This window comes from Phoca vitulina, unplaced genomic scaffold, assembly GCF_004348235.1.
Source record: "Phoca vitulina isolate PV1807 unplaced genomic scaffold, GSC_HSeal_1.0 scaffold61, whole genome shotgun sequence".
In the NCBI taxonomy this organism is placed as follows: domain Eukaryota; kingdom Metazoa; phylum Chordata; class Mammalia; order Carnivora; family Phocidae; genus Phoca; species Phoca vitulina.
In genome coordinates this window covers 8,649,196-8,666,220 of record NW_022589764.1, presented here as the reverse complement: position 1 = coordinate 8,666,220, position 17,025 = coordinate 8,649,196, and positions in this window count along the sequence as shown.

Sequence of the window (17,025 nt, the reverse complement as noted above, 5' to 3'; positions counted from 1 at the left end):
GATGAGCTTCCCCCATCACCCAACCCTTGGATCCTCCAGAGCTGCCGGGCTGAGAGGCCCTTTCAGCTTCCAGAGGGATCCCAGGTCCCCTCAGAGGGGCATCGGCTAACCATGGCTGAGGGGGTCTTGGCTCCACCTCTGCCGGCCCTGACCTCCTCCAGGATAGCCTGCACCATCGTCCTCTCCAGAAAGGCAGTGAGGGGCATCTTGGACTCTGCCAGGGACACACAGGGTGCCCTGGCCAGTCTCTGGGGGAAAGTCCCCTGAGGATGCGGTCCCCCCCACCCCCCCGTGGGCGGATCAAAGAGAGCCGTGTGGGCGAGCTCCGTGGGCTGCAGGGCTTCCGGGCCTGGCTGCCCGCCGTCCGCCCACTGGGCGCCTGCGGCTGCCAGGGCAGAAGGGGAAGGGGGCACAGGGGTGAGGTCCGCCCTCCTGCTCCGCAGCTCCGGGGCCTTGGCCTCCTGCCTGGTCCCTCCAGGGCCTGGGGTCCTGCTCCAAAGTCAGTCCTCCAGTGACTGCAGCGCCTGGTGTCACACGGTGGCCCCAAGGCGAAGGCGGCTCAAGGGACCTGGGGCTGAGCCCTGGGGAGAGGGGGCGGCTCCTTTCTGGATGGGGCCCAGGAGCCAGGGGAACACCTGGCTTCAGAGCATTCCTGGATGGCAGGTGGGCACCTCCCTGATGCAAGTCCCTGGACCTCGAGCCTCGGACCCACCACAGAGCTGCGCCCACGGTCATGACCCACTGGCCACTCCACACAAACACCAAGCACTGGCTTTGCTTTGGAGGAGTTTCCCTTCCTCTTGGGACATCGGTCAGTAAAGCTCGTGTTTGGTCTGTCTTGTCCCCTTGCAGCCCTGTCCCCTGATGCTTGTTCACTGGGGACATGGTCTTGCCGGTGGTGAGGACTGGGCTCCCACCGCTTCGGGGAGGGCGGAGGAAGGAAGCATGGAAAACACCACAATTAGGCCCCACCCTGAGCATGGTGTGCTTTGTGATGGGAACCTGTCCAGGCAAAGGCCTTAGCCGAGAGCTCTGGCAAATTACTGGGTAGCCATCTGAATGGAGCCTAAGCACAGACGTGCCTACAGCAAGCACCTTATGAGACTAATTATGGGCTGGCTCCTTGGCTCACCGATACTGTGTAAAACGTAAAATAAACCCAGGGTTGGCCTGAAGAGCCACTCCAAGGTGGTGTTTTCCTTGGGAGGAATGCTTGCCGAAGGTCCTCCAGCTGAGGCCCAGGCGAAAAAGATGGCAGAAGTAATGGGATGGACGACCCCAAAGAGAGCCGAGGGATCTGTAGACCTCATACCAGCCTACAAACTGCATGACACTGCCCACCCACCCCTCCAGCAACTTCCTGGTCTGTAAAGTTCATCCCTCCACGCGTGTGATGTGCCAGGAATTCCTGGCCACTGGGTTTGGCTGATAATGATAATGTTACTAGTAAAATTGGCTTTGCACTATACATAGATTAGCTCATTTAATCCTCGGAGCAAAGCCATCCTCTTTTCACAGATGGGGAAACTGAGGCCCAGAGATGTTAAGGGGCTTGCTAACAACGTTCAGAGCCAGGAACCAAGAAGCAGCCCCAGCCCAAAAGGGCAACCAGGCCCAGGAACTTCCCAGAACAGACAAGCCTGGAGGATGTGGCATGCTGGGGAGACCAGCACCCTTCCCTGAGGGCCAGTCCCCCACAGGCTCCTAGTCGGCACAGCGAGTCACTGGGAGGGAGGAGGCCAGGCCCAGGCGTGTCAGAATGCTGGGCGGGCGGCGGGTTAGGCCGGCTGCTAGGGGCTCCAGGTCAGGTAATCACACTCAGCACCCAGCGCACCACTGCCCGACCTGAACACACCAGCCCCAACCTCCCTGGACACCCTCTCCCACCCCCACCAATTTGCCAAATTCAAGCTGCTTGGGAAATGACCCCTGGGGCTGTCCCCTGCAGCAGAGTCGAAGGAAAAATAAGGACATGAAGAAGGAGGGTGCCCACTGGGCCCATGGGAGCCAGGAAGGGCCCCTGCACCACCTTCCATGACCCACCAAGGCCTGTCACATCCAGTCACCTGGCCCACCTCCCTTCCCGGCACAGGATGCCACACTCACAGGCCTGGCTGGCTCAGAACCTCCAGGGCCCAACCTGTCCCTCGATGCCTCTGCACTCCCCATGGCCTTCAGAGCTTGGAGGACAGGCACGGGGTCTCATCCACACCCCAGCAGGGCCCAGGCAGGCTGAGACAGGGCCAAACACCCAGGACACAGGGCCCCTCCATTGGGGCCACTAGGAGTCACTCAGAAACTCTGTTTCCCCGAGGTCCCTGCTTCTCCTGCAGCCCCCCACCCCCAGGCCTGGGGTCTTTTAAGAAAATGAGGAGGCACATCAAGTTCTCAATCAGACCCAAGGGGCTCACGTGGCCTTAACTATCTCCTTTCATTCCCAGTGAAAAGAGCAAAGGGGCACAACTTTGCTTGGGAGTGAGGGTCCCCGGAGTAGTCAGGACCTACAGCAGCACACTGGGGAAATACCCCGGCCCCTCCCCAGACTTCCTGCATCAGAAACTCTGGGGGTGAGTCCAGCACTGGGCTTTTAACCCGCCGCCAGAGGGGTCTGCGGCAGCTACCGTGTGAGCCCTCCTGGCTTACGGCGTCCCTCTTCTACCCTCAGGCATGACCACCCCCGTGGATTCCCTCCATTTGTTCCTCCTGACTAGGAGCCCAGCAGCCCCAAAGGGCTTCTCTAGAGAAATACCTCCACAGGGCTCCTCCCAGGTCTTCTTGTCTAAAAACCACTCCCTGGCTGATGCCTGGAACTCCTCATCTGTCTGAATGTCCTTCTCACCAGTGGTGGGACTGGGACATGTGGGAGGCTTGGGGGTTGGACCCCCTCCTCAGCTCACAGGCTGGAAGCCCCTGTCCCATGGATGTCACCTTCCAATGAGGCCAGAGGCTACAGATCTGCCTCAGTGTCTGGTCTCCTTTCTTCAAAGGCAGGGCCAAGCATCGGGGCAAGGAAAGAACAGAACATGATGCAAGCCCAGCCTGCCTGAGAGATAAAGAACAGAAAGGAAGTACAGAGGTGGGGGTGGCTTTCACAGAAAGGTGCCTGGACCTGTACCCCAAGAAGCCATCAGAGCCTGCCAGGGCACCCTGTCCCTCTACTGTCCCAGTTCCCAGGTCCATGCTGATGGGATGCCCTCTCATGGCCCAATCCTGACCCCTGCCCAGTGGAGGGAGGTGGGTTCCCCCTGCCTCCCCTCAGCCCCCCAGGCTGCAAGTGTGAGCTGAGTTACATAGGGTGCAGGAGTCCCCAGGGGCTGCCTCACCCCACTCTCCAAATCTTAGGGCTGGAACTCAGTACATCCTTTCCTTGGCCCCACCGCCTCACCCATCCTCTCTGCATCTGTCTACCGAGGCAAACCAGCTATTGGAAGGGCCCCGCCATTGGACTGCGCCTGTCCCCCACACTGGCCAAGCCCTCCGTCCCTCCAATCCACAGACCAGGGTCCTTCCTCTCCTCCAGGGCCAAGTTCACACATCTCTTTGTCTTGCCCTTTGGAGTAGCAATTGGTGTCTCTGTCATCTTCCTGACAAAGCTCTCTGTCCCTTAAAGGCAGATCCGATCCTCCCTCGAATTTGTACTCTATCTGCCTGCCCTCCCAGCCCCTGCCCCCGGTCCGGGCACATGGGGGGTGCATGAGCCAGAGAGACCCCGGTTCCAATCCCAGTTCTGCTCCTTATGATCTGAGTGACACTAGCCAAGTGAGTCTGTGAGGCCATTTTCTCACCTATAAAATGGTGCTTCCCAACAAGTTCCTTATTCATTTGGGCCCTGGGTGAATACGTATTTGGCACCTGGTAATGTATCAGACACTGCCTCGGACACCCGGGAGGTGTCTATATACACTCAACATTCTGATTGAGGACACAACGAACATCAGAGAAAAGAGACAAGAACTGCTAGACAGTAGGAAAAGGAAAAGAAGATACAGTGACTACCAGGACAGGGGCCTCACTCGGACCGGGTGGTTGGGGGTACCTGCCCAGGAGAGGAAAGGTGGGTGCAGGAGGAGGAAGCATCCAGCAACCCAGAGCAGCTGAAACAGTCTCTGGATGGCAGCCCTTCTGTGATTCCAGGGACAGATGGGAGGCCCCAGGGGCTGGGTGGTGGGGGAGGGGAAGCAGGGGACAGACGGCCAGAGAGGGCAGCAGGACCAGTGTGCAGAGCTAGGGGTTTATTCTGAGGGCGGTAAGAATGCATCCATGGGATTAAGCAAGGGTCACCCTTTTAAATGATCCCTCTGGCTGTGGTGGAGATAGATGTAGGACTGACCACAGTAGACAAGACTACTTTGGGCCCATGCTACAGCAAGTCAGCCCTGCTCACCCTGGGGACCCTCCTGGGCCCCCGTGTGCCAAAGCAGTGAAAGGAATTCTCTAAAACCCCAGAGCTCATTACCTCACTCCAGTGCAACTGGAGATTTGTTTTAGATCTTCAAAGGGTACATTTTGTAAATAAAATTCAGAGCTTATTGTATTTAAAATTTTTTATATTAATATTCAATTTATCAAAGTCCCAGATACAAAGGACTAGTTCTTCCTTAAGCTTTTAAATTCTCCTACTAAACTTCTTATTTTACACATAAGCCTAGAAAATTGAACCATCATGTTGTGGAGGAAGGGCTGTGATTTATGTTTGGCCCATCCACATAGTTTGTTAATTACACTCTTTTAAACATATTAAACTACATTCATGCATTTAATTTTAATTCAATTTTAAGTAATTCAATAGTTATCGATGAAAAAAAACCCCTTCCGGAGTACTTAAGGCTGTTTTATAAATCTAATAAATTAAAATATAGTGACACATTCTCTGAGTATTCCAATAGCGTATAAGAACTTAGATTTCTAGTTAAAAATTTCAAGCCTAAATTAATTACTCAATTATGGCTTTAAATTCTAATTAGAAAGCTGCCTATGACTCTAACAGCCCAGATTATCTTCAACAAGACAAACACTGAAAAGACCAAAAGCATATGTTTAAACAATGTTAAAATTGTGGGTTTCCTTCTCATAGCCTTTTGGATAGACACTTCTACAGTGTTGTCATCCAAAGTAATATCAGAGTTACCTTTCCAAAGAATGGCAGGTTGTGTTCTTGGCTGGTAGAGCGTTCTATGTCGGGAGAGGCCCTGCCTGGTGCCCAGCAGGCCGAGCCTGATACAGGGTTGCTCCGCCCACCCCTTCTCCAATCCGGCAGAGGGCCAGTCTTCCCAATCACACCCTGGGCACGGGTCACCTGTCACCGGATTCCTGTCTCTATTCACAGATGTTTGCTGTCCCCACCCTCCTGGCTCCACACTCGTATCCAACGGGTCTACATATTGCTTCATTCAGTTTTGGATTCTTTTCCAGGCCTTCCTATCTGTTAGCAGGTATTTATTTATTTATCTACTTTTTAAGTAAGCTCCACACCCAGCATGGAAACCAAGGGCTTGAACTCACAGCCCTGCGATCAAGACCTGAGCTGAGATCAAGAGTCGGAAGCTTAACCGACTGAGCCACCCAGGTGCCCCTGTTAGCAGTATTTAAGTGGCATCTGGCTGGCTGTCCCCCAGCTGGGTGATACCTGAACCTGACCCCTGCTGCTGGGTAATGTCCTCTCTGCCCTGGCCATCTTTCCCTAGCTAGACTGTCTTGGCCTCAAGTAGACTGTGCTGTTTGGTGGCCCCAGCCGACCCAAGACAGATGTCCAGCAGCACGGACAGCAGCACAGACAGGGGTGTCCCCTCCCCCATGGATCCGGAATGCCAATCTGTGTGGGGGAGCAAGGCCCAGCCATGGGCACCGCCCCCGAACCAGCCTCCCCACAACAACCCCACCCACCTGCCCACCCCACTGTGTTCAGAGACAGATAAAAATGAGTGTTGGTGAGGATGTTGAGTAACTGGAAATGTGAAGTGGTGCAGATGGAAAACAGTCTGGCAATTCATCAAATGGTTAAACATAGAGTTACCACGTGACCCAGCAATTCTACTCCTCGGTTTAGACCCGAAGAAATGGACATCTGTCCACATAAAAACATGTACGTGAATGTTCAAAGAAACATCATTCATGATAGTCATAAAGTAGAAAGAACCCAAATGTCCATCAGCTGATGAATGGATTAAAAAAAGAAGCACTTTATCCATTCCATGGATTATTATTCAGCCATGAAAAGGAATGAAGTACTGATACACCCTATAATATGGATGAGCTTTGAAAAGATTATGTTGGGGCGCCTGGGTGGCTCAGTTGTTAAGCGTCTGCCTTCGGCTCAGGTCGTGATCCCAGGGTCCTTGGATCGAGCCCCACATTGGGCTCCCTGCTCAGTGGGAAGCCTGCTTCTCCCTCTCCCCCCCTCCCCCCAGCTTGTGTTCCCTCTCTCACTGTCTCACTCTCTCTGTCAAAAAAAAAAAAAGAAAAGAAAAGATTATGTTAAGTGAAAGAAACCAGACACAAAAGGCCATATATTGTACGGTTCCAATTACATGAAATATTCAGAATAGGCAAATCTATAGACACAGAAAGTAGATGCGTGGTGGCTTAGGGCTGGGGGCCGGGCAGGAAGGAGAATAGCGGGGTGAAAGTAAAGGGCATGTTTTAAGGTGATGAAAATGTTCTAAAATTGACTGTGGGGTTGGTTGCACCTCTGAATATACCAAAATCCATCGAATTGTATCCATGAAATGGGTGAATTGTATGATATACAAATTCTATCTCAATAAAGCTGTTAAAGCAAAAAAATGTGTGCCCAGAGAAATCTTGTTCTCCTATCCTCTCTGCCTATGTCCACAAGACTTCTTTTTGCCAAAGTAAGCAAAGTGTAATCTATGTGTATATGTATGCGCATGTGTGTGTGTGTGCGTGTGTATGCACCGGCAGGAACACCCATGCCTGCCTGCTACTCCCATCTCCGTCCTGATGATTCACCGGGAGAGGTTCCTGGATCCCAGTGCCCGGGAGCACTCACTGGTGGGCGTTGTGCCCGCCCCTCCCAGGTGGGGGGCTGCCGAGCTGGCCCCGGGGCTGTGGAGCTGCTCCTTGCCGCCTGGGGCTTCTCACCTGCAAACCGGCTGCGGTGGGAGTCGGGCAAGTTGATACCGGTCAAAGACGTAGAACAGTGTCTGGGACATAATGACCGTGATTTAAGTGGGAACTCTGGTTATGATTACCCTCACCTTCAAGGCCAAGCAAACCAATGTCTGGCTGGGAAGCTCTGCTGCCGCCTGGCACGGGGCCCCCTCTTTCTTCGTTGAGAGAAGCAGCTGCACCCTCCCCCCAGAGCACGGCAGGGTGGAGTACCATAAAGGGGGGAGACAAGTAGGGGTGCAAGCAGGGGCCTTCCGATAGGGGAACAGAGGGTGCATGGAAGGGGCTGTGGTGACAGCTTCGGAGGCACATGCCACCATTGGAGGGATTCTGGGAGGGGCCGAGAGTGACGGGGCAGGTGCGCACCTCCAAAGAGGAGCATTTGCGCAGAGAGTTGCACAGCGTGAGGCGCAAACCTTGATATCTGGGTGCGAAAATGTCAGAGGCCCCGGCCAGGGCTCACTCGCTGTACCCCAGACTCTGCCGGGAAGGCCATGTGATTCCAGCAGGCTGGGGGCTGGCAGGAAGGTAGGGGTGAGGCAGAGTTCTGGGAGAAGCGGGTGCCAAGTCAAGTAGGGTCCATGTGAGTGGGAAGGGAAGCCATGTTCAGCTTCTGATCAGAAAAGCATCCACCCGTCTGCCTTTAGACTTGTAAGGCTCCCGCCAGGTCTGGGCCGGGACATAAGCTGTATGTGAGGGTAGCCGCTGTCTTGGTCCAGGCAAGAGAGGATGGGGTCTGGAGCCCGAGTGGCAGCCGTGGACGTGCTGCAAAGCCTTCAGAGAAGGATTTACTTCGATGATGGGGCCGACAGAATCTGCATCTATCCATCTCCATGGGCAGCAGGGCCTAGCTGGGCCCTGGGCCTGTCTCAGAGTTGTCATGTCTGTTAAGCCTATGTCTGCTGCAGAGACTTTCTGGAAGCTTCCGGGGGTGGGAGGGTGGTGAGAGGGGCAATAGAGGAACTGCTTGTGGATCCCCAGATGGGGCTCTTGGCCCAGTTCCCTCCTGACCCATGCGTGGGGTCTGTGCAGAGCCCACACTGTTAAAATAACGTGAGCAGATCTTCACTGAATTTCCAAGATGACACCTGCCCAAGTCATTCTGCTTTCTGGCCCTTATATGGGTCCTCCCCAAGATATCCTTGGGGGTTCTCCGGACACTATGGCTCCAAGGGCTCCAGAACATGGAGGAAGGAGCCCCATGGGATGAAGCCGAGCAGCAGTGGCCCCCAAGGACAGCCATGAGGGGGCAGAAGAGACAGAGCCACTGGGACACCCCTGTGGGCCAATCCAGTAGGTGGAGGACAAAGGACATGTAGTGGTGGACCAGAGAAACCAAGGGGTTCTGGTTGCAGAATGGGGGGCAGGGGAGAAGGCTGGGGCCACTGGCCTCATGGATACAGCCCAGCAAGACCTGGACAGGGCTCCAGGCTCAGCCCCTCACTTACTGGGGCCACAGCCAGCATAGGGCCTGCAGAGCCTCAGCGGGCCTTCTGGAAATGAGGAAGGAGTCTCCTCTCCTCTCTGGGGATCAGCAGCAGCATTAAATGAGCTCATGCGAGTCAAAAGCACCTTAGAATTACAAAGTACAAAGAAGAATGCAAGTAATGATTATCGTCATTATTCCCCAAGACTACGGCATCATTTTTCTATCACGTAAGTAGTGTGTGTGTGCGTGTCCCAGAGTGGCTTCAACACACTCTCAGAAGCACAGGGCTGAAAGACACGTGGGGGTTAGAAATACAAGGGCAGCATCTAGGAGTCCTTGGGCCGTCCTTGGGCGGGAACTGAGCACGGAAGCCGAAAGGGGCTTCCTGCGGCGCGAAGGGCAATGCCGGGCCCTGGTCTGCAAGTGGGGGGGTAGTGCGAGGGAGGACGGGGGCACTCCCGGGGCCACGGGATGCAGCCGGAGGATTCAGACGTAGGTGCAGACGCGGTGGGCGGCTGCATGAACGCCGGCTGTGGGAGGCCCACGGGTGTGGCGGGAGCCTGAGCCAGAACCCGGGGATGTGGTCTCCCGTGGAGCTGAGTGGACCTGGGAAGGAAAACAGAGCTTTGGGAGGGGTGCACCGAGACGGGCGGCTCTGGTTGAGAGGGAGAGACTGGATGTGAGCCCACCAGCCTCCGTGAAGAAGCTCCCCTGCCTCCAGGCCTGCTGTCACACGTGCTGTTTCACGCCTGTCACACAGAATCCCGACCCTTCCTGGCTTCTATAGCAAACCCTCCCACTGGGAACAGTTCTTGAATTTCAGGAATTTATTGGAGCCTTGGGAAGCAAGGAGGGATGGTCTGCCTAGCCCCTCCTCCCTCCCTCTTTCCCACTCCTTCTCTTATTCCCTCTCCCTGAATGTCTCCAGGAGCCCCTGAAGGCCTGGACAGTGCGGTGTCCCACAGCTTCACCCACAGCTTCACCCACAGCTTCACCCACAGCCTCACCCACAGCCTCACCCCACAGCCTCACCCACAGCCTCACCCACAGCCCCGCAGCTCCACCCACAACCCTGCCCACAGCTTCAACAACAGCTCCGCCCACAGCCCTTGCAGCCCCGCCCACAGGCTCCACAGCCCCGCCCACAGCCGCCACAGCCCTGCCTACAGCCTCACCCACAGCTCCGCCCACGGCCCCACCTATAACCCCGCCCTGCAGTCTCCCACAGCCCCACCCCACAGTCCCCCACAGCCCCCCACAACCCTCCACCTGGTAGAGGAGGCTCATGCAGTGGATACTCTGGCATCCTTTCCTGCTGGGGCAGCCTAGTAAGGGTCAGGACAGGGTGCTTCCCGCTGAGGGGGCATGGGCACTGCCTGGGGACAGGGATGCCAGGGCAGGCTGGCAAAGGACAGGAGTGCGGCCTGCGTCTTAGAGGATGTATGAGATTTGAGTAAAGAAGCCTGTTCCAGCTCAGGAAGCAGACCAGGAGATAAGAGGGAAGGTAAATAGGGGGATAATCCAGGACAGAAAAAGTGAAAGTAAAGATAAGAGATACAGAAGGTTGACTCTGTAAGTCTACCTTCCACTAACATGAAACAAAAAAGGAGAGACTGTGAAGGGAGGAAAATTAGCAATAAAACATCAAAGAAAACATTTCCATTTCTAAAGAGACACATGGGACAGAGGATGAAGGAAAAATTACCTGCCCTTAGAAATACCCTCTTGAAAGTGTGAAACAACAGGGAGTAAGAAAAGCTTGAAAGATTTCAAAAACGGTAAAAGTAAAATGTTCGCTGCAAAGAAGTGAGATTCACAGTGGCTCAGACTTCCCATCAGTAGCAGTGGACATAAGAAGACACTCAGGAGGTAATTTTGAACCTAGTTTTCTATACTTGGCCAAATTATCACTCAAGCAATGAGACAGAATAAAGATATCTTCACACCTTCAAAGATGCAAAAATACATATATACGCTTCACACGCATCCTTTCTTGGACAGTTACTTGAGGATATATTGCAGCAAAGTGAGAAAGAAAATGAAGAAATAGACAGACATGGAAATGGAGCTTAAGAGTGACCCTCCCAGGGGCAGTAGAGGGAGTCCCAGGGTAACACCCGTGCAGGAGCCGAGGAGCAAGCAGCCGAATCGGGCCGGAGCAGGAACAGTGCTGGGGAGGAAGTCTCGGGAACACAACAGTGGTAAAACTGAGGCTATGGCAGAGGCACCTTATTAGTTTGTTAACAAAAAGGAAGAAAGGGGATTAAAAGCTACAGAGGAAAAAAGACATGTATATAATAAAATTAAGTTTCAAATATAAAGCAAACTTAAATGAGATACGATTTTAAGCTACTGATGGAATAAAATGTGTTCACCCAATTTGCCCTGGATGCTAAGAATAGTAGGCTCACAGAGAAGGAAATGTCCCCTAACCCAGGGCCTGGCTGTGCAGTGAGTGACAGGTGTGTCACCAAAATGCTCACAGCCCCGGCGGGTAGAGGTGCCTGTTACTGTGCCGCTTGAATCCATGTTTACTGTACAAAGTTTGCAAGAGTACATGACTGAGGGCGCCTGGGTGGCTCAGTTGGTTAAGCGACTGCCTTCGGCTCAGGTCATGATCCTGGAGTCCCGGGATCGAGTCCCACATCGGGCTCCCTGCTCAGCGGGGGGTCTGCTTCTCCCTCTGACCCTCGTCCCTCTCGTGCTCTCTGTCTCTCATTCTCTCTCTCAAATAAATAAATAAAATCTTTAAAAAAAAAAAAAAAAGAGTACATGACTGAGGGGCGGCCGGCAGGGTGGTGGATGGCAAGGGCCATAGAACCCTCACTTTCTGGAAAGGGAAGTAGAGACATGGACTAACGGTGGGGTAGCATCCATGAGAAGAACAGCAGTTTGTAAAGCTTCAGAGGGAAACTACAGAGCTCAAGCAGTCTTCGTCACGTAAGCACAGGGTTGGGAGATGGAATTAATCCATCCTCTTTCATATCAGGAAGCCAGTATATTTTATCAAATGCTCACAAATTGCGAAACAGGAGGACAGACAAGCATTTCATTGAGGCTTAAGGGAATAACTAACAAGATATTTAAAAAGAGAAATGTTCGTAGAATTGCTGTTACTCTTTTCTTCGATCTCCTCTTGAGTTCGTAGGTGTTCAGAATGGTTTGATAACTATCTAGCTGAATTCCTGGGACCAGATGAAATTTAAGTCTCCTTCTCCTCTGCCATCTTGCTCCTCGCCCTCTAGAAAGAGAAATGATAAAAAGAAAAGGGTTAGGCCTGGGGTGGGGGAACTTTGGGGTGGGGGTGGGGAGCCGGAGGAGAGAGATTATTTTATCACTAGGTTGTCTGGTATTTGTTTTTTTAACCTTGTTCACATGTATTACTTTGATTAAAATTCGCAAATGTTAAAAGTGAAACCAATGATTGAATTGCTTCCAAAGTCCTTGAACACCACGACTCAACGCTCCATAAAGCAGAGTAAACATATTTTGCTGTTTTACTTCGTAAAGCATTTCACTGGCACTTTCTCGATTAGTTTTACAAGCACCCGAATGTATTCAGAGCATGCCTTCCTTACCCTACCTGTATACAGGAAGGGGAAAAGAAGTTTCAAGCCTTTACCTAAGGGTAAGTGCCAGGCGGGATGAGGAATAACGAGTCCCCCGCCTTTACCCGCAGATGGGCCTCCAGGTCCCAGAGCAGGTAGCTGGGACCCTTCCGGGCACTCAGGGCCGGCATCCCTCCGTAGTCTAAGATCAATGAATACTCCTTTCCTTTCAGAGGCCTCCCAGCAAGGAGCCTGCCCACCCCTTCCCCACCCCACCACCACTTCCCTCGGGCTGCAGCAGGTCTATTTTTATTTCTTGTGATGCACAGCTTATGCCCCAGCCGGCGTCCATGCTCCTGGTGCCAGGCCTTGCCCAGTGCAGGGGGCAGCCCGCAAGGCTTCACAGGTACGCTTTAGGCTGCACGTTGCAAGGACGGCCCACAGGCCTGCCTGGACAAGCCCAGATGCAGGAAGCAAATCCCCGGACCGTGTAAGATCGTCGAACACTTCACACCTAGAGCAAATATGGGCAAAGCAAAAAGAGCCCCCGCAGCTCCCACCACCGAGCAGGTGCAGGTGAAGGCCTCTGAGCCACCTGCCCCGACCTCCCCTCCATGGTTCCCACGCTTGGCTTATGGGGATGGATGCATGAGGACCACAGAGCATTACCCTGTGCCTTCCAGCTCCCAAGCATGTCGCTCTATGGCAGGGTTTCCTTTTTGCAGCTTGCCTTCTTTACGCAGCACTGTTTCGGCATGGTCTGAGGTTGGTGCGCTCGGTTCTGCGTTGCACCTTTGCATGGATGGGCCGGCAGCCACTGGGCGTGTCCCTCCTCACGTGGCTGCGTGTCCAGGAGCCTTTGGGGTGTGTCTGGGCTTAGCTCTCCCTAAGGGCACAGTCCCGGATGCCAGTGGATATCTTCTGGTGGTGGGAGGTGGGCTTCCCAGCTTACCTTTGACAAGCTCTTAGCCTCACAAAAGTTCCATTGTGGTCTTTAACTACAGAAGTTACACCTGGGTAGTTTTGAAAACTTAAAAAATAAACAAAAATAAGTGAATAAAAAATAATTTGTATTTCCACCACTGATAGATATAACTGCTTGAGTTTTGTCTTTTACCAGGAATTTTTCTATGCATATATTCATAAGCACAATTATATAGCTTAGAGAGAAAAATTTTTAAATAAGTGATTATACTTTGCCAACTGTTTTATTACCTGCCTTTTTAACTTAATAATATATTGGCCACTGGAGACAGTGGATGTTACATAGTTCACTTAGCCAATCCCCTATTCCTATATACACTATTTTTAAACATTTTGGTGTTTTTAACAGATAATTTTAAAGTGTTTTATTATTTAATACTTGCTGCATTCACAAGAATATATGTAATGGGAGTGTGAGGTGGGTTTTTTTTTTTTTTTTTTAAGAGAGGGAGAGAAAGCAGAGGAGGGGAGGGGCAGAGGGAGAGGGCGACAGAGAATCTTAAGCAGGTTCCACACCCAGTGCCTAACCCGACACAGGGCTCAACCCCACAACCCTGAGATCATGGCCTGAGCCGAAATCAGGAGTCTGACGCTGAACCAACTGCGCCACCCAGGCGCCCGCAGAAGTGTGAGTTTTGCCCCTCCCCATTCACCCCCCGCTCCCTGCAGAGCCGGTCATGGCTGCCATTAGCCGCCTGTCCCTGCACACTAAAGGGACCCCCTCTCCTCCACGTGGGGTTTGTGTTTCCATTACAATCGAGGTTCGAGCACTAGCAGCTGGTCTTCCTGTCCAAGGTGAAAGGTTCGTGTAAGAACTTCCCTGGACCAGGGGTGGGAGAGAGCTGCAGAGGCCTGGATGGGGCCGCCCTCCCTGCTCTGGGTGTCCTGGCCTCACGGGCCTGCGATCAGTCTCCGCTAACCTTCCAGAATGTGCTCGTGGTTAGCAAGGGCAAGAGACAGACCAAAGACAGGGCGCAGCTTACGTTCATCAGAGCCAGCCGTCAGTAACCATTTTCTGAAGGCAATAACGGATCAATAAGCCGAGGCCTCGTGTGGCGGCTCTGTGTGCGGATGACTCCTTTGAGGAGGAAGCCTATTGATTACGCCAACCATATTGATATTTAGTGTTGATACTCACCCAGTGCTCCGGGGGAATGAATAAATGACTCCCTGCCCCGTGGCGAGGCTGGGAATAGAAGACACCGGACGGGGCCAGACTAGGGCCTCGCACGGCCATGGAGCCTGGCCCGTGACGAGGGTCCTGTCCTGCCATCCCAGGACCCCAGGATCACGACCGGAGCCGAAGGCAGAGGCTTCACCGACTGAGCCGCCCAGGCGCCCCCCAGTCACTCCTTTAAAGAGAGCTACAATGCAGTGACTACTGTTTTCATGGTTGTTATTTCTACTTTTCAGGGCTGACAACTGCAGGAAAATACTGGGAAGGACTACAAAGTGCACGTGGCAGCCGCTGAGTCCGATTTAATTTCCCGTGTGACGGCAGGGCTCTCCCACCACGTAGCGGTCGGTCCCCCCTACAGCGTCTGTCCGCTGTAGCCTGCACTGCTGCTTTGCATTCCCGTGGCGCAGGGTGGGTGCAGGAAGGCCACGAGGGCTGGGGCACGGGCCGAGGTTATCCTGCACTTTCCGGGTGGGCCTGATGTCATCACAAAGGCCCTTATAAGAGGGAGGTGGGGGTCAAAGAGGAGAGAAGTTGCTCTACTCTGGGCTTTGAAGATGGAAGAAGGGGCCAGGAGTCAAGGAATGGAGGTGACCTCTACAGGCTGAGAAGGGCAAGAGACAGATGCTCCAGAGGGCACCAGTCTGGCTGAGCCCTTGAGGTGAGCCCTAACAGACTCACTGCAGATTTCTGACTCCCGCGCTATAAGAGAATAAATATGTGTTGCCTTAAGCTGCTCCATTGGCGGTGATTTGTTACAGCAGTAACAGCAAACTAGGAGGGGCCCTCTGCTTCCGACCCCGTCTCCGTCAGACCCCCAACATGACTGACACGGCCGTAGTAAAGAGACCATTTCCCAGGATTATGCCCCAGTGGGTCCCCCTGGAAAATACCGTGGCCTTGGTTTTGCCTACCAACCAGGCTCCCACCTGGAATTCCTCTGTGGCGTTTGTGGTGGTGGCATTTCAGCCTCTGCTTGAATACCTCCAGCAGCGGGGTGCTCACTGCTCGCAGACCACTGCTGAATGATGCCGAATGATGGGAAGTTCCTGCAGCGTGGGAGCCCTGGCCGGCCTCTGCCCTCTGATGCCACCCCCTGCCCGCTCAAAGCCAGCAGCCCCTGTGTCCCCCGGCGACCCGCTGCTGGTCAGAGGCTGGGTCTCCTCTGGACTCTACGCGGTAGGATGGGTCTGTGTCATGTGGTGTAGGCACACTTCGTCTTGTCGGCTGTGGTCAGGGGCTGGCTGCCATCCTACTGGCCTGTGGATGCTGTTTTGAATCCTCTGTTATCCAAGAAATTAACTACTACGTCCCCATCTCTGTGCAAACCCTCCCCGACAGCGCGTACTTCACCTAACTGCCGCGAGTTGGACTTCGTAATTCAAGGTCCTGATAAAAAAGGCAGAGAGTATTGGGCAAGGAGTGTCTGGGGGCTGACCGCTCTGTGACACCCAGTCCCTGCTCAGTTCTGAGATCCCCACCCCCCGCCCCGCGCACTGCTCACGTGCTATGTGCACGCCACACGCACTAACATGTGTGGTTTTTAAACACCGGGGAAACCTACTGCTTGAGCATTCTCTTCCTTCTAACACTACTGGGTGCCTCTCAGGGTCGCAGGACATTCCTCGGCCTTTAGAGATGGAGGTTCCCTGAATGGCCAGGCCCCCATCTTCTAGAAAGGAACCCCAGCAGGAACCCAAAACTTCTTGCAAACCTCAGCAGCGATGTCACGGCGGAGGGCTGCATCTCTCCCCCCTCCAGTCAGTATTTCTAAAGCATTTGGGCTCCTCGCAGCACGCAACTATTTATGGAAGTGGATCCATCCGGCTTGCTGCGATCAGGGAGTTCCCGAGCAGAAAGAAATGGTCTCTGAGAAGGCGGAACAAGGCTGTCCTGGGAAAATGCTCCCACCAAGACGGGGCTCCACATGTCTGAGCACCAGGAGACTTTTGTTTGAAACTGCGTGCTTGTTTTCCTGACGGTTCCGTGTGTGCTCCGGGGCCTTCACTTCGCGGCCCCTCCTCCTCATCTATGACACAGAGAAGATTTTATCAGGAAACATCTGCCAGTGTAGATGTCGCTTTAGGAAAAATCGCCTTCGATCAGCTCCAATGCTTGTCACTCTTACTACTCATTTTACATTTCTCCGTGTCTTCGTGTGCTCTCCAAACCGCAGGTGGCAACGTGAGCAGCACGCACGGTCCCGGCTGCAGGCCTGGGTCTGCACCTGGCTGGGGGCTTCTCTCCGTGCTCTGTGGGCACAGGCCGCCATCACCCAGCTCTTCCCACCAGCCACAGGCTGGACGCTGCCTGCTGCGGAAATGCCCTGTTTTGGGGGAGCAGCCTGATCACAGGAGACTTAAACGAGCTCTGCAGCAGCACATACCATGCCGGTCCCCTGCCCCCGAGGCCTGTCCGCACAGCTCCAGGCTGCCATCTGTGGCGAAGAGCTTTGGGGTCAGCGCCCCCAGCCACCCTCGGGGACTTCAGTGGCTGCCAACAGGTCCTTCTTGGGACTCTGGGCAGAGGGGTGAGGGGAGCAGGCAGGATCTGGCTGAGTGACAGTGTGGTCTGACGGGCTGTCAGAACCTCCGAGGGCGACTGGGGTGGAGAAAGGGGGCTGCTGCCGGGGCAGGGGCGGGGGGGAAGATGTTCAGGTGTTTATGGGGAGTTCTAGGGACAATCACTATGACCTGCTCAGAAACCCATCGTTGCTGCCTCCCTGAGAGCCTACCTTTCTTGATGCTCTTGGGGATGGA